Source organism: Petaurus breviceps, unplaced genomic scaffold (genome assembly GCF_028583685.1).
Source record: "Petaurus breviceps papuanus isolate PSGF00001 unplaced genomic scaffold, PetGlider_PUasm1.0 174, whole genome shotgun sequence".
Taxonomy (NCBI): domain Eukaryota; kingdom Metazoa; phylum Chordata; class Mammalia; order Diprotodontia; family Petauridae; genus Petaurus; species Petaurus breviceps.
In genome coordinates this window covers 58,320,936-58,344,854 of record NW_027185761.1, presented here as the reverse complement: position 1 = coordinate 58,344,854, position 23,919 = coordinate 58,320,936, and the positions used below count along the sequence as shown (strand labels likewise).

The following is a 23,919-nucleotide window of genomic DNA, read 5'->3' as shown; positions in this document are numbered from 1 at the left end:
CCAGGTCTATTAAGGGGCAGGGAAGATCTTCAAATTCCATTTCCCATTATATCTTCTCCACTCAAAAAATCTTTGATGGCCTCAGTGTTTATGACATAAAAATCAAATTCCTCTGCCTGGTATTTAAGCCCATCAATGATTCTGATGCCATCTTGTGCTTTTAGCCCTGTCTAATATTGCTGCCTACCATGTACTCAATGCTGTAGCCAAAGTGAACTTTTTACTCAGTCTCCCAAAGACAGACTATGCTTTCCCCATTCCATGTGTTTGCTTCATTTATTGAATTTCTATTCACTTATGTTCAAAAGTGAAGAAGAAAAAGAAGAAGAAGAAGAAGAAGAAGAAGAAGAAGAAGAAGAAGAAGAAGAAGAAGAAGAAGAAGAAGAAGAAGAAGAAGGAAGAGGAGGAGGAGAATAAAGGAAGCTATAAAATGAGAAAAGATCTTAGAATCAAATTTCTCTACTAAGGGTTTAGCATCTAAGATATATAAAATTAACATATATATGTATATATTTGCACATATATACATCTTTGTGTATATATGCAAATATATACTTATATCTGACCAAAAGTCACTTCCCATTAAATAAGTGGCTAACGGATATGAACAAACAATTCAGAAAATAAGAATGGCAAACTATTTATTAAAAATCACATGAAAGAATGTTCTGAATCACTAATAGGATGAGAAATGCAAATCAAAACAACCATGAGATTTTACCTCACATCCTGCAAATTGGCAAAGATGACAAAAAGATGGAAAGAGTCAATGTTGGAAGGGTTGTGGGAAGACAGGCTCACCACTACATTGCTGGTGGAGCCATGAATCAATAGAACCATTTTGGGAAGCAATTTGGAATTGTGCTAATGGAATGATTACAGACCTAGTGATCCCATTACTAAGCTTATACCCCAAGAAGGCCATTGATAAGAAGAAAGTGCTAATATACACCAAAATGTAGCAGCATTTTTGTGTGTGTGTGACAGCAAAGAATAGAAAACTATTCAACTGGTGACTGGCTAAACACATTGTGGTACATAAATGTGATGGAATATTACTATGCTATAAAAATAATGAATGTGATAAATACAGAGAAGCCTGGAAAGGTCTACATGAACTGATGCAGACAGAAGTCAGAAGAGTCAAGAAAACAAAATAGACAACAACTATAACAACATAATTTGAAAGAACCATCACACACAAAAAAATCAAAAGTGAATATTGCAAAATTGTAAACAACAAAGAGATATCAGATAGAAGAGATATGCAAAGATACCTCCCATCCCTTTGCATGAGTGGGAGGTCCATACATGTTGTACATGGCACATATTTTCAGAAAATATTATTTTTATATGGTATGGCTTTCTAGGAGGGGTGAAAGGAGGTTATTGGGAGGGAATGATGGCAATTAAAAGACATTAATAAAAATGTATTTAAACAAAAAATAAAAATGCAGTTCTTTAAAGACACAGACTGTCCTGCTTGCTTGTATTGTTAGCACAGTGTCTGACATGTAGTAATTGCTTACTAAATACTTTACCTACCTAAGCATTAGAACTGTTCAAAAATAGAAATGGCCTTCCTTATCAGATCATGAGCTCCCAGTCACTGGTAGGATTCAAGCCAAGGCTGAGTGAGCAGCCAGGAATGTGGCGCAGGTGATTGATTCTTACCAGGCCTATCATGGGGTCTCTCTTGTTGGGGGTCTTCAAGGAAGTTCTTGACCACTTGTGGAGCCATAATCAATCAACCCTTAAGCATTTATTAAATATTTACTATCTGCCAGGCACTGGGCACACAAAGCAAGACTAAAACAAAGGAACTTGCATTCAAACGGGGAGACAACCTGTAAATCATGTAAATAATTAGGTAAAATGCATAAAGAAGGTGTGGAAGGAGAATCATCTCACGGAGAAGGCACTTGCAGAGAAGATTGGCAAAGGCCTCCTACAGAATGTGGTATTTGAGCTGAGTCTCCCAGAAAGCCAGGGAAGCCAGGAGGGGGATGGGAGGAGGAAGCCGGGTCCAGGCCATTTTGTATTCAGGGTAAAGGTTGGAGAAGGGAGGTATGGATCATGTGTGAAGAACAGCAAGGGTAGTTCATGGAGGGGAGTGAAGAGTAAGAAAGCAGCAGACAGGATCTTGGTCTGGATTCTAAGATCACAGACTTGGGGGTGGAAGGGCTTCACAGAGCCTGTGTCCCAGAATCCTCATGTATAGGGAAAAACTGAGGTTGGGAGGAGTCGTGGCTTACCGAGCCCCCCACATGTGGCACGTGGCAGAACCCAGGTTATCCTCACTCTTGGGGGGAATAATGGTTATTTGACTAAGTAGCTGCTCTGCTCTAAGAAGTTTCAAGAAATCAGAAAAGGTCCCCAAATTAAGTGCTGACCAGACAGTTATCAAAAGAATATCCACAGAGTAAACATACCAGAGGGCATCATTTCCAAGCTCATCAACTAACAGGGTGCCCTGTGAGATGGACCTGGCGTCAGGAGAGGCTAGGGTTTGGGTCCTGCAGATTTGGTACCTGGGTGACCCTGAGCATGCTACTCATCTGTGTGCCTCGATTTCCTCATCCATAAAATGGGTGTAATAACAATGGTACCTCAGAGACTTGAGGAGGCTCAGATGAACTCACACACACAAAACACCACAGAAATGTTTGTGATTATTAACCAGGATGTTTCAGAGACTTCCAAAATCAGTCTCCCAGGGGACGTTGTCATCTTCCAAAGTGCTTTTAGTGACCAGATGCATTTTCACGTAGGACACCAAACCTGAGAACCAATCCATAAGTCCCCTGGCAGCAGTGAATTCAGAATCCTCCCTTGTACTGCAGTGTATTTCTCTAGGAGCTGTGAAAATGACATGCCAGCCTGGGGCCCTGGAGGAAGATGGAGGAGGAGGGGGATCACTCCACTTAGAAACTCCTTTGCAGTAAGGACAAGGGTCTAGTACACAATGGCATCACAGGATGAGAATGTGGCTGAGAGCCATGAGAGCCGGGCTGTGTCCTAGCCCGGCCACACACTAATCACCTTTCATATAACTTTCTCACTCTGGGCTTCCTCAATTCCCTCATCTGTAAAATGAAGGAATTGAACTCATGATCTCTGCAGTCCAAGTCCCCCTTCCCACTCAGACATCCTCTGTCATTTGATCTTCAATTAACCAAACATTCATTAAAGCACTTCCTATGTACAAAGGCATGGTGTGAGGTCCTGGAAGTTCAAAAACAAGAACAAAACTGTCCCTCATCCTTACATTCTATCAGGGAGACCATATCTATATCCTTCTACATACACACATGTACAACATGACACATCAATACAAGATATTTTCATTTATCTATTTCTTTTTAATTTTCAGCATTCACTTCTATAAGTTTTTGAGTTCTAAATTTTCTCACCCTCCCCAAGACAGCATGCAATCTGATGTAGGTTACACATATACATCATATTAAATATATTTCCACATTAGTCATATGATAGAAAATATTTTTTAAGGTAAAAGCCCAAGTTCTTGGAAGGATCAGGAAAGGATTCATGTGAGTGACCCTTGAGCACACAATGGCAAAAGGATGAAAGGAACACCACCAGCATGTTGGGTGCACCTTGGTTGAAGGTCGTGGGCAAGTCATACAAGATAAGGCTTGGATGGATTACAATCAGCATCATTGGAAGGAGCATCTTCCAGTGAAATGAGACCCAAAATATTAAAATAGCAATTTATTTAATTATACCTTGTGGTCTGAAGCCATTGAGGTCTTCTCCCACACAGTTCGTTATGGCAATGGTTGCAATAGAATTACTGATAGTCTTAAAATCTGTGACTTAAGTACAAAATTAACCAAGAAATCAACTTGTCCATCACAAAACCTCCAGTGTAGCTCATTTCTTTAGATTCGCAGATAATTCTGACTTTTTCATATCAAGCCTCCATTCTTAGGTCTTTCTGCTTCATTCCACCAGTAAGATCAAAATTAGCTAAAATCTTGAGGGCTTGGAAGTAGATACTGCCCGTGCTGATGGAAAATGCTGTAAGTGTGACCCAACTGAACTCACATGCTCACCACGTTTGAATCTGGCAGGGGGTCACTTGCCATTAAAAAGGAATGGGAAATTACGCAAAGACTAAACGGGATTTTCTTTTTTAAAAATGCTTTGCTACTTCCAGGGTGCACTGTGGCTTCAAAGCCAAGCTAAGACTCATTTCAATGTTAGAATGCACATCCGGGGCTTTTAGAATAAGATATTCATTGAAGTTGTTTAAATGAACAGGAAGTGACTATGTAATTTTGATCATGTCATGAGGAGAGAAAACCTGGATGGATAAAGAAGAATGGGTGTGCATGTTAAAAGTACCTGGGATAACTGTTATTTTGTGGACATCTTATTGTATCATGTGGTTAGCAAGATAAGGCAAGAAGGGAATGGGGAGAGGGAGTTTAGAGACATTTGCCAAGGACAGAATGAGATTAAAAATCATGGAACTGTAATCATAACTGACATTCATATAGTGTTTTGAGGTATGAAAAGTGCTTTGTAGGTATTATCTCATTTGAGCCTATGAACAACTCTGTTGTGTGGTAGGCACTATAATTTTTTTTATTCCATCCATTTTGCACATGGGAAAGCTGAAGTTCAGAAGGATTATGTGACCTATCTATGGTCATAGATTTATTAAGTATCTGAAGCAGGACTTGAACCCAGGTCTTCCTCACTCCTAGTCTAGCCTCCTTATCCACCTTGGCACAAAGCCTCTTATTTAACTTTGAACCACACCTGCACCACTGTGGTGTGCCCAATTCCACTTACATTGATCAAAAATGGGTACATCTTATTTAAAATGAAGCACCCCGCCCTCCCATGTGACGCCCCCAAATATCAAAATTTCAAGGAATTTTATGAATCCATACCCGCTCAAAAAAAAGATTAGAACTTAGAAGCCCCAACCAAAATGCATGCTTACTTTTTGCTAGTCAGTCAAGGGACACAATGCATTCAAAGTAAAGGAAATTAATGAAATCACATCATCCATGTGGAGGACAGCTATCACCTCCTGAGCTGCAAGGCTTACCATGCATGGGTAGCACTGCTTCACCCACTAGCGGTGGTATGCAATTTCTGCCACATCGTCACTACCGTGCGTGCGCTGTCTGCTGGCTCTGCAGGTGCTGCTAGGCATTGCTCCCCTGTGGACCTAATTGCAGAGATTCTCTCTGCTACCACATTCTGGGTTTCAGGTGGAGTCCTCGGCATCCTCTGCGGGTCAGCTCCACTCGCGTTTGCTGTGGCCCGTGAATAGTAAGTTTCTCTCCAATAAAAGAATGCCTACAAGCATCTATAGAAGCTAGGAACCACCACATTCACATGAGGGGGCTCAAAAGTGATCTGCGTGGCCCCTGAGAAGATCGTCTTTTCTTTTTAACTGCTTGCATCTAGGGTTGAATCAGTCCTTTATCTCACACAGCACTCTGACTTAGAGCAAAAAATTCTCACATATCTTGTTAGTGGCAGAGTAAATAAGATTAGAATCCAGATCTCTAAAACACTTTCTACAATATCACCATGCATATATTTTTTTCTATATTTACTTATCTGTGAAAATATTATCTCCCCAGTAGAACTTAAGCTCCTTGAGGACAGGGATTGTTTCAGTTTTGTGCTTGTATTCCCAGCACAGTGCTTGGCATATACAATGGTGTGCAAATTACATGGACAAGAAGGAATTTTGATATGTTGTGTGTGTTTCTACTGAGTGACTTTGAATGCCTGACCTAGAGCAGATAAAACTGAATTGAAATGGTTTCCCCACATTTAATTAGCTCTCTGCCATTTAAGTTGAGGATTTTGTGCCATACCATGATTGTTTCATTTGTTTATATTTTTTATTCTGGGGTGGATGTCAAGCATTTCAAGAGCCACTCAAGCCCAGAATGAAAGAGAATCTATCACATCAACGTCCTGTAGAAATATCAAGAATGAAAAAAGAATATTGTTGCTGATTAATCCTTAGAAAACAAATAAAAACCTTTAGAAGAACCTGGCAGCTGGAATGCTTGCTCTGTACTATGGCATAGGCTTCTTGAAGTTGGAATAACAATGAGAAGACCAGTAAAAAAAAAATCCAGTTCCTACCATTGCTATGTAGAAAAAAAATGCTCTTAGTGGACAAGTTAATACAAAGTCCAATAAGAAAAAAGGGGTCATTTTTACTGATGAAACCTGATTTTTCTTTCAGAAACCATTGTTAGCAGACCAAATGAACCTGGAAGATCTGGGCATTTTCAACAGACTGTAAAACATTTACCTAAAAAAGTGCTTGGGAGATATTTTTTTTTACTTTGGTCAGTCTGCAAGTCTTGTCCCCTTATAGCTATATTTAGATGTAAGAGTGTTCCAAAGTCACAGAAATTCCCAGAGATGGAATACAGCAACATGGCCTTGCACCATGCCAAATGTCCAGAAAGCTGAAGAGATTTATTCAAGAGATGGAGATAAACATGGTCTGTGAACTCTCCTCATAGAATGAAAATCTGTCATCAAGGCTAGACTTGGAAAAAATAAACTTCATTGAATGTATGCTTAATGTCCTATGTGATAAAAGTTTCATAAAAAATGTGTTAAAATCTTGTGAACTCAATGCAAATCATATGAGTGCAGCAAAAGAAGACCATGTTGCATATTAAAATGTTTTTAAAGATGCAAAAAGTTGTAAAGCTTATTGTATGTCAATAATTCTTTTACTTTGTTTTGGTTAATTTGCATATCACTATAGCAAGTAATTAATAAATACATATTAGTGGACTTCTGATTGGTTAATTTGGAGTCATAAGATTTGGGCTCAAATCCCAGCACTACTATTTAATACCTATGTGACCCTTGTTAAAGCATCTCACTTCCCTGCACCTCATTTTCTGCATTTGTAAAATGAAATAGCAAAACTAGATGTCTCCTATGGTCCCTTCCAATTCCAAATCTATAATATTCTGTAATTTCCTTTCTGGACTTCAGTTTCCTCATCTGTACAACTCTGGGGTGGGACTAGATGCTTGTTAGAATTTTTTCTAGCCCTAAATCTTTCTACACTATAATCTCTCTTCCTCACCATCCTGGATAACAAGATCATAGATTTATGACCTTTAGATATAGTTTGTCTAGGGGGCACAGTCAATAGAGTGCCTATTCTCGAAGTCAAAAAGACCTTCCTGGAATCAGAAAATTAAAATCCTGGGGAAGTTAGGTGTTGCAGTGGATAGAACACCAGCCCTGGAGTCAGAAGCACCTGAGTTCAAATCCGACCTCAGACCTTTGACGCTTACTAGCTTAGCTATGTGACTGACCCTGGGCAAGTCACTTGACTCAGATTGCCTCGCCCAAAAAAAAAAATTAATTTTGAAAGCCATTTCAAATACTTCCTGAGATACTTGTGTGAACCATGGCAAGCCAGTTAACCTCAATTAGGCTCAGTTTCTTCATCTGTAAAGCAAGAGTAATAAGAACACCTACCTCACAGGGCTGTTGAAAGGGCCAAATGAGATAACATAGGCAAATCCTAAAATATTCTATCAATGTGCCCTAAAATACTCGTCTAACCTTGAGATGACAAAAATAAGGTTAACTGATTTGTCCAAGGTCTTGGCTTCCAGATCCTTTGGGCACCTCCAGCACACTGTCCACTGTGCCACAATGCCCCTAATTGTGGATTAGGATCCTCTCTCTGGGCTTCAATTCCCTTATCTGTGTAAGGATTCGGTTCAACAACTTCCAGGGCCCTTTCTAATTCTGAGATCCTATCAATGATTATCTGCCTTGAAATCCTTTGTTAAGCAATCTATTTTCCAAAATGATGAGTAATGTTCCAATCTCAAGGAGTTTTTCCACTTTTATTCCACCTCTAACATTTGCAAATAAAGGAAATAGAGGGGACATTCACTTTCCAAGTCAGACTCATCCTAGGCAAAATGTGTCTTCTACGCCTACTTACCATCCCAACATTCTCTCCAAAAGACTTTTTTTACTGGAGCAATCCATGAAAATCCAATTTGGGTTTCTCTGTGGAGCAGCTACATCTAAACAATGAATACTATGAGTTAAAGAATGAAGTAACGGAACCATCTATGGAAAAACTAACTTGATTTAACAAGATTTCTCTGATCTGAGTATTGTGAGCTAATCCTCAACAGGTTTCCAAACATTTCGCAGATCATATCGGGAGACTGAGATCACTGAGACAATGGAATTTGCAGGGAAATACTGATTTGTGAATATTTTTATTGTACTTGCCTGGTTAGGTAAAGGGAAGCTTTTGGGAGGGGAAACAAGCACAGAAGGTAAAACTTTTCATCCAAGATCTGATTCTCAAATTTGACGATGAGACAATTAAAAATGAAATCATGAGTAGGAAAGCTCTTCACAAACCTTAGAATGCTACGTAAATGTCAGCTATTACTTTTGTTATTCTTATCTTTATCTTCAATGGAAGCCAGTTAAAAACAGTCCTAGGACAAACTGCTGTTCTTTTTTTTTTCAATTTTTTTTTTAAGCAATCAGGGTTAAGTAACTTGCTCAAGGTTACACAGCCAGTTATTTCTGGGTGTGGTGCTAAGTGTCTGAGCCCAGGATTCGATCTCCAGGTCATCCCAACACTGGAGCCAGTGCTCTTACTCGCTGAGCCACCTGGCCACCCATAAGCAATTGGGGTTAAGTAACTTGCTCAAGGTATGTAGGCCTAGATCTCTGGGTCCAATGGAATGGATATTTTAGTTTCTTTTTTTTTTTAGAATAATTCCAACTTGCTTTCCAGAATGATTGGACCAATTTACAAATCCACCAACAATGCATTAGTGTGCCTGTGATCTCACAATCCCCTCTCACATTGACTATTCCAATAATTTTCTATCTTTACCTATTTGTTGGGTATGAAGTGAGAGATTTGTTTTAATTTGCATTTCTCTATTAGTGATTTAGAGCTGTGTTTCATATTGTTGGTGATTCTTATATTTTATCTTCTAATTCAACAATATTTATTAAATGTTTATTTTGTTCTAGGCACTGTGCTAAACACTGAGGCCACAAAGAAAGGCAAAAATAATCCCTTCCCTCAAGTAGCCTACATTCTTTCTTCTTTTTTTCTTTTACTTTTTGGAGGGTGATTGGGGTTAAGTGATTTGCCCAAGGTCACATGGCTAGTTTTTGTGTTAAGTGTCTGAGGCCAGACTTAAACTCAGGTCCTCCTGACTCCAGGGCCTGTGCTCTATTCACTGTGCCACCTAGCCACCCCATAGGAACCTACATTCTAATAAGGGAGGCAAAATATAAATATGCAAAACACAGAGTAGAAAGAAGGTAATCTCAGAGGGAAAGGCACAAGCAGTCAGCAGGAATAGTAAAGGCTTCCTGCAAAAGGTCTGATTTGAGCTGAATCTTGAAGGAAGTGGGTGAATTCTTTGTCCCTGTCCTTTAACCCCTCATCTATTGGGAGGTGGTTCTTAATCTGATAGATTTCTGTAGTCCCTCCCTCCCTCCATGCCTTTTAGCTAGATAACCCCTCAAATACTCAAGAGAGATGGTTGGCCAACTGAGAGCTGTGCATCTACTGCCTGTGTGGCCACATTCCAGAAGGTCTTTCATTTGTCTATGAACTGTACTATTTATGCAAATCTCTGCTTAGCACGTGGCAGACAATTCATAAATACCTGTCAGGTTAAATGGCTGTTAGTAGGGTCAGAATCAGAATGGGATTGCTCTGTTACACATGCTAACATCCTGAGCAGGCAGGATGATTTCTCTCTCTGACAGGCATGCCCTCCTCCTCCCCCAAGCCTAAACATGTTACTCCCTCCCCCACCTCCTGGGCTACCACACTTCAAGGTTTCATGGCTGGCTCACCCCTTTCCCAGGCTGCTCCTAGACTCCCTCCCTTCATTGTTTCCTTACCTGTCTGGGGGACCTGTCATCTATGGGCTGCCTTTGAGCAACACTGTCTTTCTCTCCGCCTACACACTGCCATAAATTCAGCCCTGGCCCTCATCCAAGGTTCCTGTCTTTCTCTGCCCTTTTTTTCACTGTGTCCTCATGAGATGCAAAGATAGATCAAAAGCTCTGAATCTGAATCCTGAATCTCTGAATCTGAATGTCTGCTACTTAATTAAGTGACCATAATAATAGTAGTAATAACGTTGTAATATCATCGTTGTCAGGGAAGTAACTAACAGGGCCTCAGCTTCCCCATCTCCTTGATTACCTCAAAGATCAGCTTTAAATCCAGGATCACATGATCTTCTAAAAGGTCCCAGATTATCACCCTTAAGTGTCTATTTTGGGGGCAACTGAACTCAATTCACTTCCCAATCTCCAAGGTTCCTGTCCTTCCCAAGCCCTTCAATTGAATCATGCACATGGTTTTTAACTGATAGAGTGTAATGAGAAATGTCTTTATCTTCCTAGCAAGCTTTTAGCAGCGTCCATAACCCAGAAGATATGCACTTGGTCCCCAAAGGAAACAATCTTGTGAGGAGGAAAAAACAGATAAACCTCACACCACCTGCTTCCACCCAGACAGGACCAAGCACAGTAGGGAGCCTTCATCCATGTCTGAATTACAGGACTGAGGTCATGGGAAAAGCCTGTCTTGTTCTCTTAGTAAGTTACTGGCTGCATGTTTATCCAGTTTTTAAAATCTATTGTCCAGTCTCCCAGAAATGGCCACATTGCTGCAGCTTGCTTTCTCTCTCCTTCCCTCTTTTAACTCATATCAGGCTATTGGGTAAATAGGATCCTCTTCGATGCCAAATATTCGACTTTGAAGAAGTCCCCCTTTCCCCTCCCCATCCCAGGCTTCAAACAACATCTTCTTTGTTTTTCTTCTGGCTTCCCCCAAATGGAAGAGCTAGCTAGTATTTTGGGTTTGCTTGGTTTTGTTTCTGATAATTTTTAAAGTTAATTCATTTTTCAAAATTGATGTTTCATTGAAAACTTAATATCAAACGTCACTGCAGACTCCTAAATTTGTTTAAGAACCATTTATAGCTACATTAGTTTCAATGAATCCAATATAATTTAAACTTTTTTCCCATTTCTGTTGTTACCCACCAAAGAACCTTCGCTGTACCCTCTCTGGCCAGTTCCCCACCAAGGTTTGTTATGGATTACTTTCCATTGGCTACACCCAGGACAAGAAGCATGTGGATTTCATAATTTCTCTTCCAGCAGATCACATCCCTAGAATTTGTAGCCTTTTCTCCTTTCACTTCTCCTGTAACATTCTTCTCTCATCCCAGCCACAAAAAAAGATGTATAGATTGTTACATTTATATTACACCCATGGGTACTTCTAAGCTGTAAAAGCCTGCCTTGAGTTCAGATCTACTCAGATTAATAGTACCCACTGGCTTTCTCTTAATAGACTGACCAGTCATTTCTATTTAGAGCAAACTACATTTAAAGAGCATAGCAATATACAGTATAACATAAGAAATATTCCCTCTCTTCCCCCCAACCCATGTACTCAAATCTCCCACAGGTTACCACACCAACAAAAAGAGAAAAACAAGTGCAGACAGGTAGAAAGATGGAGTGGAAAGAACACTGGATTTGAGTCCATGCACCTGGGTTCTAATCCTGTCTTTGTTACTTACTACCTGTATGTCCTTTCATCTCAATAGGCTTTGTATTCCTCATAAGCAAAATGGAAGCATTGGACTAGAGGATCACCAAGATCCTTTCCAGTTGTAAATGTATGATCCCAAGAACTGGGTAGGGCCTACATAGTATGGGAAGATATGCATGGAGGAGATACATACACATAGAACACACAAGGACAGGAAATACATATGACTAGAGAACACATGTAGCCAGAAAGACCCATGTTGACTAAGGTAGCATTCTTAATGGCACCTCCAACAGCACGGCTTGCACCACTCAGGTGACAACCGTGATGTCTGGTGATATAGTCATGCTGCCCCCTCCACTAAACTGGAATCCTTTAATGATCTGTTCTCTACACTGTGCTGTTCACTCCTGCATCCATGCTAAACTACTTTCTGCTGTCAATTGTTGGCCTTTAGCTTCCAGGCTATTCAGCTATTTTAGCTCTTTTATGAGGCAGACTCCAGCCAACTAACTAGACAGATCTTTTTAAGTCTGACTTTTAATTCCTAGATTTTTGCCTCAGGCTGCCACTCCATAAATTCAGTCTACTCTTTGACATAGAGTGGGAAAATGCATTTCAATGAATTGTTAGTGCCATGATGCCAGCCATGGTCCATGCAAATCTCATCCCTGAAGCAAAGAGGAGAGGTGGAACTGTCAATCTTCACCCTGTTTCCTTGTCAGTAAAAAACCAAACCAAACCAAACAAAACAAAATCCAATACTATGCCCTCCTTGCAATTAAAACATAAGGAAAGCTTGAGGTTATAAATTCAATGTGGATTAAATAAATGATAACCTTATTCAATAGTGAGTTATATAGATTTGGAGCATTTTTTTAAATCTCCTACATAAACTTCCTATTTCATTTCTTTTAGTCAATAGGTTCTTCTACAGCCCTGGGGTCTATACAATGACTTGGGGTGACTGAACTTTCTTTTTAGATCATTCCATTTCCACTCCTTTAGTCCTCAGGGAAGCAAGGTTCTTTTTTCTTTTTCTCTAGACCCCAAGAATCAACATTTTGGCTTCAGGTCAAAATTATTTTTCTCAGAAGCATCTAAATACTCAATTGGCTTTACCCCTCAAACTCTGCTTACAGAAATTCTCTGTACTGGTCTCACTTCTCCTGTGGACATAAGGCAACCTACTTATTTGCTATGACTATAGTATTCATTTAAAGGTTGGTTATTTCATTTCCCCTAGTGGTCTTGTTCTCCAAGATTTTTTAGTTTCCTCCTTAATTCTGAACTTTCAGAAGGATAGGAAACAGATCTCCCCAGGCAGTGATTCTGGCAAACTGAAGCTGGTGATGAGGAAAGTAGGGTGTGGCACATGGAGTTGAGGCGGATAAGAAAAAGAAAAGAGGACAAACATCTGGGAAGTAGCTAAGCAGATGTTGGCAAAGGGAAATGCACCAAGATGGCTGATGGGAGGGTGCATTCACATCACTTTCAGCCTCAAGTGAACCCTATTTGAAGGCTGCACAGACTAGCTTAGCTACTCTAGGACAGGTCAATCAGTCAATCAATCAAGATTTATTAAGCACCTACTATGTGCTATGCATGTTGCTAAGTCTTGGTGATACCAACAAAAGCAAAACACAGCACAGTCTTAAACATCATTAAATAAAGGCATGACATATCCAGGATAAAAGAAGAGCGACTGGAGGCTAGTTAGGAAGACCAGATGGGTGAGCACAGAAAGGTCCTCAAAGACCTGGTCAAGGTACAAAGGGGCATTCCCTAGCCTGAGGGTGATGGGAAACCTGTGCAAGCCAGGTCAACCTATGAAAACAGCGCAGGAGAGGAAGATCTGAGTTCCCATACCACCTTAGACACTTACTAGCTGTGTAATACTGGGAAAAACACTTCACTTTCCCATGCCTTACTTTTTCCACCTGTAAAATGAAGGGGTTGAGGGGCAGAGTCAAGATGGTAGTGTAGAAAGAGGAAAACTCCATGAGCTCCCCCCATAACCACCACAAATACCTATAAAATATGACTCTAAACAAATTTTAGAGCTACAGAACCCACAAAGTGACACAGAGAAACAAATCTCCTACTGAAGGAAGCTCAGCAGGCCTACAGGAAGGGTCCATCACAACATGCTGGGAGCCCAGCCCCTTGTGAGCCTTCAGTTTTAGCCCAAGGGTGGACCCAACCAGCAGCAGCCAGAGCAAACTTCAGGAGAGTGAATCAACAGCAGCTGTGGTGGTTTCCAAACTTATCAACCCATAAATGCCAAAGAGCAGGTAAAAGATCAGTTTGGAACTCTGTTGGAACTGAGGGAGACTGAAGAGCATGGTCTGGCCCCTGCCCCCAGAGCAAGAAGTGACGAATGCAATGGCTGTGCAGCCACCATGGGATGGCTGCTTCAGAGATCCTGGCCTGCAGACTGTAGGGGGACCAAGCAACCATTCTGAGGGTAATTGCTCTTGCTTTAACCTGCTTAGATCTGGATTGCTGTCTTGGGTGGAGGTCCTGGGGTGTGTGGCCAGTGAACCAGAGTATATGGAGGCTTCAGAGAGGGCAGCCAACTAATAGCTCCAGCAGCTATGAAAACCCCAGTGATTTGGGACAAATCTCTCCCCTCTGGAAGCAGAGTTCTACTGTGGCAAGGAGCTCAGAAGTCAAGTAATTGGCTGGCAACGTGAGCAAGCAAAGGAAGCAAAGCAAGCACAGAAATCAAACCTTAGATTCCTTTTTGGGGGGACAAAAAAGGATCAAAGCATGGAATAGGAGGAAGATAACAAAGTCAGGACTCCTGCACCAAAAGCTTCCAAGAAAAATATGAACAGGGTGATAGTAGTTATAGGCCATGGAGGAGCTCAAGAAGGATTTTGAAAATTAAGTAAGAGAAGCAGAGGAAAAATTGGGAAGATAAATGTGAATGATGCAAGAAAATCATGAAAAGCAAGTCAACAGCCTGACTGAAGAAAATAACACCGTAAAAAAGAGACTAATTTAAATGGCAAAAGAGGTCTAAAAATCCAATGAGGAGAAGAATGCCTTAAAAAGCTGAATTTGCCAGATGGAAAAAGAATCTCAAAAGCTGAAGAGAACAATTCCTTCAGAATTAGATTGGAGCAAATGGAAGCTAGTGACTTTATGAGAAATCAAGATACTATAAAACAGATTCAAACAAATGAAAAAATAGAAGGCAATGTGAAATATCTCATTGGAAAAACCACTGACCTGGAAAATAGACCCATGAGAGATAACTTAAAAATTATTAGATTACCTGAAAGCCATGATCAAAAAAAACCCTAGAAATCATCCTTCAAGAAATTCTCAAGGAAAATTGCCTTGATGTTTTAGAGCCAGAGGGCAAAATAGAGGTTGAAAGAATCCACCCATCACCTCTTGAAAAAGATCCCAAAAAGAAAACTCCTGGGAATATTATAGCCAGGTTCCAGAGTTCCCAGATCAAGGAGAAAATATTACAAGCAGCCAAGAAGAAACAATTTGAATATTGTGGAAACATAATCAGGATAACACAAGATCTAGCAGCTTCTACACTGAGGGATTGAAGGGCTTGGAATATGATATTCCAGAGGTCAAAGGAGCTGGGACTAAAACCAAGAATCACCTACCCAGAAAAACTGAGTGTCATGTTTCAGGGAAAAATATGGTCATTTAATGAAATAGAGGACTTTCAAGCATTCTTGATGAAAAAACAGAGCTGAATAGAAAATTTGACATTCAAATACAAGAGGCAAGAGAAGCATGAGAAGGTAAACAGGGAAAAGAAATCATAAGGAACACATCAAAGTTGAACTATTTATATTCTTACATAAAAAATGATAATTGTAACTTATGAAACTTTTCTCAGTATGAGGATAATTGAAGGGAATATAAATGTATATATATATATATATATGTATATATACATACATATGTCTATATAGGAGGGTATATGTGCATATGAATATATGTGAGTGTGCATATATGTGTACAGGTATACATAGACAGAGGGCACAGGATCAATTGAATAGGAAGGGATGATATCTAAAAAATAAAATTAAGAGCTGAGAGAGGAATATAATGAGAAGAGATAGGGAGAGATAGAATAGGATAAATTATCTCGTATAAAAGAGACAAGGGAAAACTGTTACAATGGAGGGGAAGAACAGGGAGGCAAAAGGGAATGGGTCAACTTTACTCTCATTGAATTTGGCTTAAGGAGGGAATAACATACACACTAAATTGGGCATCTTACCCTACAGGAAAGTAGGGGGGAAGGGGATAAAAGGGGGGAATGATAGAAGGGAGGACAGATTAGGGGGAGGATAGTTAGAAGCACACACTTTTGAAAAGGGACAGGGTCAAAGTAGAAAACAGAACAAGTTGGGGGGTGGGATAGGATGGAGGAAAACATAGTTAGCCTTTCACAATATATCCACTATGGAAACATTTTGCATAACTACACGTGTACAACCTATATTGAATTGCTTATCTTTTCAGTAAGGGCAGGCAATGAGGAAAGAAGGGAAAGAATATGGAATTCAACATTTAAAAATCAAATGTTTAAAAAATATTTTTACATGCAACTGGGAAATAAGATATACATGCACTGGGGTATGGAAATCCATCTTGCCTACTGGAAAGTAAGAGGGGGTATGGGGGAAAATAAAGGAGAGGGCAGATTGGTGGAGGTGATATTCAGTGAGATTGCTGTTTTGGGGTGGTGGGTAGGGGAAAGATGGGGAGAAAATTTGTAACTCAAAATCTTATGGAAATGAATGTTGTAAATTAAAAGTAAACCCAAAAAAATTTTTAAATGAAGGGGTTTAATCTAATGGCCTCAAAGATACTTTCCAGCTCTGAAACTATGCTCCTATCTGTGACTGAATTGGGAGTGGGTCTTGAATCTGAGGTGTCTCTGCTGGAGAATTAGAATTTTTTCTCAGCCCTCACAAACTCCTCATTAGGCTGACACATCCCAACTTAGCTTTTACTTTCTTCTTTCTTACAATATTCTCATTCCCAGACCTCACATCACCATTTTCTCACATCTACCTCCAACTCATCTGGAGCCTTTATGAGTTAAGAGTGACTTGGAGATAAGAGATTGTTTTCGTATTACACAGACTCTACAGAATTTCCAAGTGGGAAGGGACCTCCAAGGCCATCTAGCCAAACCCATACTGAACAGAAATCTGGCCAATGGGGATACATCCTCTTTTCAAATACTTCTAACAAGAAGTAACTTCCCAAGGCAGCCTGCTCCACTTTGGGAGAATTCTTAATGTTAGAAAGTTCCTCTCAAACCTCTCCCCACAGTTCTAAACCTTCTTCCAAATGGTGATCCATCATAGCCCCCTCCTCAGTCACTAATTCTTCCCTTCTCTGGCATAATACCCCCAATTTCTTCAAACAATTTTTATATGACATAAACAAGTCAACCATTTCCCTCTTATGAAAGCTCTCCAGCATATCAGTGTGATAGAATAGGATTTAGAGCTCAGAAAGATCTTGGAGGCCAACTCCCTCATTTTAGAAATGAGGAAACCGAGGCACAGGAAATTTATGTGAGATAGAAAGTAACTGGGGGAGGATTTGAACCCATCTCCTTTGACTACAAAGCCAGCACTCTTAACTCTGTACCCCCACCGCCTTTCAAAGACCTTCCCTGAGGCTTTAGATATTTCAGTCTAGTTGGCAGATTCTCCTGCCAGACAATTTTACCCATAAAGAGTTTAAGTTTAATTTAAAATTTACCAGATCTTGAGAATATGCTTATTTTGAGAAGAGAGTACTATTTTTGCTTCAACGACCCCATCAATACTCTGCTGATATGGACCAAAATCATGTCTGTAATAATACAAATAATTGCATGTACAGATGTTGGGCTCAGGCCTTGGCCCCCTCTGGAGCATTTCCTCTCTCCCATGAACCTCTTAACACAGATCCACACCTGGATATCATTGGGAAGGAGTGGATGTTTCAGAGAATCTTAGCCCTCTGGGGTCCTGTGACCCAAGAACATGGGGGGAGGAGTCGGTTGTCCAGAGGCTGAGTTTTTCCCACAGATGGCTTCTGCTTTTCCCTCTGGTACCCTTATCTTCTGAGCCTTACTTCTTTATCTGGTTGGGTGGTGTGGTCTGGACCTCCACTCAATCAATAAGTATTTATTAAAAACCTACTGTGTGCCCACTGTTGGGCTGGATGTTGGGATAAATTTTTTTTAAAGAATTCAGGAAGTATCATTACAAAGTCATGAAGGTGGGAGGTTTTGGGGAGGACTGAAGAGCAGTCCAGACCTGCAATTTCAATTCCTATTGTGGGAACTCTGTCCACTGATACAGATCACCAGCTTCTCAGAAATTTGGAATGCTCAAGAACTGACTCTAGATATGGAGAGGTTGGGTAGAGAATCTTGTCTCGGTAGCAGGCCTGTGGCCTGCACTGAGGGCCACCATATTCACATAGCCCTGGAATAGGATTCAAGCTCACACCATATGGGGGCAAAGAACTGGCAGCGGAACAAAGGAATTGGGGAAAATATCAACCCCCAGAGGACAAAGGCGCCAAGGCGCCATAAAGTCCTTTCTGGTTTATGCGTTTGTTGATCTGAGCACTCTCAGGCAGTAGGGGGCCCTTTTGGGGAAGCAAAATGAACCATGTGCTCAAATTTCCAGAGATGTCTATGGCATGAGCCAGAGAGTCACTGAGAGGTACCCCCCCAATTCTATCCAGGATCTCATGTCCATTGGAGTGCTCTAACACCAGGATCACTGTCTATGTGGTGTAATAGAGAGTCCAACCTGGAGTCAGGGAGGCCCGATGTCCAATCCTACCTCAGATACTTCCTAGCTTAAGACCCTGGGCAAGTCACTTAACCTCCATTTCCCTCAGTTTCTTCTTCTGGAAAATGGGAATAATAATAGCACTTGCCTCCCAGGGCTGTGAAGAGGATCAAAGGAGATCATTGCAGACCACTCAGCACAGCGCCTGGCAGGCAGGGAGCACAATAGACACATGATGCTATTATTATTATGGGGGCCCTCTGTATGAGCACAGCCCTGCATAAGGACTGCCTGCCCAGCAGCTGGCCCTCCAATGGGGATGAGGCTCCAAGCCTTGGTTAACGCACAAGGTCCCTTCATTCTCCAGTCCCTCCTCCTTGGCTCCCAGTGTTTCTGTTGGATTTTAAACAGCTTCTACAACCACCTACCTGTTCATGCCTGTGGGGGAATCCCCAGCTGGCTTCAAGGTTAGGGGCCATCCTACAGGAAGTCTTCCCTGACTAATCCAACCCCTCCCCATCCAACAGCACTCCTCATCTCTGAAATGACTTTGTATTTCTTCTGTAGTCGAGAAGCAATTGGGCCCCCAAAGAAGCAAGATCGGGGTGAAGACCCACTTCTGATACACAGTGCCTTAATAACCTTGTTCTTCTTGTTCAGTCATGTCCAACCCTTTCTGGTCCCATTTGTGGTTTTCTTGGCAGAGATACTGCAGAGATTTGCCATTTCCTTCTCCATTTTACAGATGAGGAAACTGAGGTAAACAGGGTTAAGTGATTTGCCCAGGGTCACACAGCTAGTAAGCATCTGAGACCAGATGTGAACTCAAGAAGATGAGCTTTCCTGACTCCAGGTCTGGCACTCTACCCACTGTGCCACCTGGCAGCCCCTAAAGACTTTGGGCAAACCAATTAAGCTCCCAATGCTTAGGCCAGTGATGTCAAACTCAAATAGAAATAGGGTCAACTAAATGTGGGATATCTGTGAGTCACATGTTGACTTAGAAAACCACATATATTTGTATTTTCTTCCCCCCCCCCATATATGAACACATTAAAATCAGATAGGAAATTCATTTTGATCTGGTTCGGGCTGCACTCAGGAGTGTCATGGGCCCCACAATTGACACCTCTAAGGCAATTCTCTAAGATGAACTAACAAAGCAGGTAGCCACCCGCATTAGTGGAAAGACTTTCCTCACCTGGGAGTTTCCTAGATCAGCGAAATCATAGGTTGAGTCTCTTCTCATCTATTTTGCAATGCCCCTCATGTGAGAGTGAAGATGAACACACCTGGTCCCCATTCTTATGCTGTCAACCCATGACTGTTAGAAGAAGCTCCTGTGAAGTATTCCTTTGTAAAGGCAGGTAAGTTTATGTTGTCACTCCTATGCATGACTTTCCCATTTGAGGTCCGAACTGGTGTGAGAAAGGAAGGTAGAATCTGCCTAGAATTTGCTCGCATTTTCCAGCCTATTTCACATCAAGGATGGGAAAGGAAAATGGGGGTGGGAGCTATTTTTGGTTTTCTTGCAGAGACTTGCTAACCCAGTGGGGGCTGGCTGCTCGACTAAAGAAGCTGTCTTTAGAAATGACAGGTTCACCAATACAGGTGGACCAAGGTTAAGTCTCTGAGGATTACACCAATCTTCTCCATCCACAGAAAATGGGTGGCAATTAGTCCAAAATTAAACAAGCCCGGATAAAGACCTGGGAGTTCAGGGTGGCAAACCAAACAGTGGGGTCACATTCTTTTTATTCCACCTAAGCTAATTTTGTTTTCCTCTCTGAGGAGAGAAATCAGATAACAAAAGTTTACCTTCAGATGAGGAATAGAGAGAGAAAAAAAATGAAAGCCTTTCCTTTTGCCTGATGGGACTAATTCCTGAGGAGTGAAAGGCATTCCATTCTAGTACACAAAACTCCAAGCAGCCCACTTTGATTCTCAAAGCGAATTGTTTGGTTTTGAAGCATCTTTTTGATGTGCTAAGATGTCCTAAAGAGGACCTGACTAGCTCAGTTTTGCTGGCTGTTCTAAAGTGGAAGTTCAGGTTATTCAAATCAAGTAGGATTTTTGTGCCCTTGATGCTCCTTGAGGGTTTCTTGTAGGATATTTGATGTACAAAGTAATTTCCTTATCACAAGCCTATGAGAGAGGTGAGACAAGTGTTATAATCTTCATTTCCCAGTTAAGAGTCAGAGAGGTTAAGGGATTTGCCCAGGAACATGCAGAGCTGAATCTGGAACTCTGTTCTTCTAAGACTTTCACAAAATCATAGAATGACAGAATCTCAAAACTGAAAGGCACTTTGGAGTCCAATGAATCAAGTTCATACCTGACCAAGAATACCCTCTACAAAATCACTGATCCCTGGTACCCAGACTGCCTGAAGACCCTCTCCCCCTTCATACACCTCCTGAAGCAGCTCATTCCACTTTGGACAAGCTTTAATCGTTAGGAAGTTCTTCCTCATGTCAAATATAAATTTTTCTCTCTATAACTTCTACCCCTTGGTTCTAGTTCCTTCAAATGATTCTTACATGGCAGGATCCCAAGGGCCATCCCTTTTTGGCAGACTTTCTCCAGATGTTCTCCCCATTATCGATGTCCTTCCTAGATAAATTGCTCAGAACTGACCATGATTCTCCAGATGTGTTTTAACCAAAGCAGAGCATAGTGAGACAATTGCTTGCCTCATTCTGGGTACTCTGGCTTTCATAATACAGTCTATGATTGCACTCCATTTTAGGGGGCTGCCATAGTACCCTATTGATTCATATTGAGCTTTCAGCCCACTGAGATCCCCAGATCATTTTCAGATAAATTGTTATCTAGTCAGGCTTGTCCCACGGGCCAGGGTTTTCCACTGCATCCTGGGTCATCTCCAGTCATCCTGATGAATATCTGGTCACTGGATCCAGATGGCTCTGGCGGAGAAAATGAGGCTTGGTGACCTTGCACAGTGCTCTCTCACTCAAATCAAAGTCAACTGCAAGTCATGTCATCATCTCCCTGATGTGATGGTCCTCTTTGAAAATGAAGGACTAACGCAATTTTGTAGTTGAGTTGTTGCTTTTTGGAACCTCCATCAGCCCAGAAGAATGATAGATCAATGCTTGTTGATAGTCTTTATATCTCAAGAAGAGTGATTTGGTTTACGCATCCCTTTGAGAACTCCTAATGGAGAGATTAGTTATCAAATTAGTCAGTCCAGCCAGCAGATGTGCCAATGTGAGTATAAGCTACTAAGTTGCTTATCATTATTAATACTTGGGGACTTAGGCATTTTCATCCCTTTTCATTATTTTATCCCTTTTATTATTATTATGATCTTCCACATATGCAAGTCCTAACCCTTTCAAGCCTTTTCAGCTGTAGTGATAGAAGGCCATGTTTCCCCATAAATACCCACCAAGGACTTATCCAGTCCAAGGGAGGTCTTCCTCTTGATGTTTAATATCTGAGTCACCAATGTAGCACTCACCCTTCCTATCTCTATTGTCTCTGTCATCACAACATAAATAGTATTTTCCGGTTTTGCACAGCCTTTCACACCATTTCTCATGGTTAGGTCCTCTTTTTTTTTTTTTTAAAGCAATAGGGGTTAAGTAACTTGCTCAAGGTTACACGGCCAGTAATTTCTGGGTGTGGTGCTAAGTGTCTGAGCCCAGATTTGATCCCAGGTCATCCTGATACTGGAGCCGGTGCTCTTACTCGCTGAGCCACCTGGCCACCCCTAAGCAATTGGGGTTAAGTAACTTGCTCAAGGTTACATGGACAGGTGTTTCTGGGTGGGTGCTAAGTGTCTGAGCCCAGGATTTGATCTCCATGTCATCCTGACACTGGAGCCGATGCTCTTACTCGCTGAGCCATCTGGCCGCCCCTAAGCAAGTGGGGTTAAGTAACTTGCTCAAGGTTACACGGCCAGTTATTTCTGGGTGTGGTGCTAAGTATGTGAGCCCAGATTTGATCCCAGGTCATCCCGACACTGGAGCCAGTGCTCTTACTCACTGAGCCACCTGGCCACCCCTAGGTCCTCTTTTTTATCCATCATCAGTCATTGCCCTTTTTGTTGTTTGAAATGTTGGTTTTTCACAAATAAAGATTAGACATTAAGAAAAACAAACTGACAATATATGTATAGAATGTTTTCTTCATGTGAAGATATCAATGTATATACATCGATAATTCAACAAATCCATGATCACATGGTTGTGGGAAATAACAGGTTGTCCAAGTCTTCTCTTTCTTTGTGACTTTTGTTACTCGATCTCAATGGGTTTGAGTCTCTTCATCTGTAAAACGAGAGGGTTGGATTCAATGTCATATAAAATCTCTTCTAGCTCTAGACCTATGTCCAGTCAAAACAAACCACAAACTAAAGGCGCCACATCATGGTGCAAGGAAAATTGGGACAAATTATTTTACTCTCTTAACCTGAATTTTCCCACTTGTAATTAGAAATTAAGAATGAGAGGAATATGGAGCAATGATGGCCACAGCAGCAAGAAGGTCTGGCTTCAAGTTACTTCTAACACCAATTGTGTCACTACAGGCAAGATGATAGACTATAAGCTTCTTGAAGGAAGGAACTATTTTATTTTTATTGTTATATCTCCAGTGCTTAGCCCAGTATCTGTCATGTAGAAGAAGCTTAATAAATGTTTGCTGATGGATGAAAATCACTCAGTGCCCCCTGGCAATTCTGCAAGATTTTAAATTTTAGATTAGTTGATGATCCGTATTTGTGAAGACATTTTCCACAGGGGAGTTTCCCACATTCATTTGAACAAAACCTGAACCAAAAGATTTTTTTTACTATTTCCTAAAGTGTTTATGAGTAATTACTGACAAATATAATTTATATTCTTGTGTGCATAAGATCACATGAATGATGTGATCATGAATGATGCCAACAACACAAAAAATCAACTTATTTGAAAGCTTCATCATGTCAAACATTTACATATTCTATTCTTCCAACAAATTTTTAAAAATCTGAAAATTAAAAGAAAAAGATCTTCCAACATCCCAAGGAATGATATACAAGGACTTGATTATATGGTGGGAGGTGGGCATGGAGATGTTGATGGTAAATTATCTTTCTCCTCTTTCCTAAAGTGTGGTTCCTATATATTTCATATATGAATATAAATTTGTTAATTCATAGATAGTGCCTGGTTGTAATTTGCATTCTCAATTAGTTCTTTGCTAACTTAACAAATAGTTGCTCTCTTTAGGTGTTGGTAGTACATGAAAATAGTAGTTATTTATTAAATTGTTCTTCTGTTCTATTCTTTGCCCCAAAGCTAATTTTTTAAAAGTCCCCAGTTACATGTAAAAACATTTTCACATTCTTTCTTAAGTTTTGAGTTCCAAATTCTATCCCTCCCTCCCCTCTCCCCTCCCTGAGAGGGTAAGCAATCTAATATAGGTTATACATATGCAATCATGCAAAAAAATTTCCACATCAATCACTTTGTGGAAGAAAAGAAAGAAAGGAAGAAAAAG

The 23,919-nt window shown here is 40.7% G+C and overlaps 1 protein-coding gene across 1 annotated transcript in view; it reads right to left on the bottom strand.

Moving 5' to 3' along the window:
• The window catches only part of TBX20 (T-box transcription factor 20), a 238,669-nt gene that overhangs the window by 196,285 nt on the left and 18,465 nt on the right, over positions 1-23,919 (bottom strand). The window lies entirely within an intron of this gene.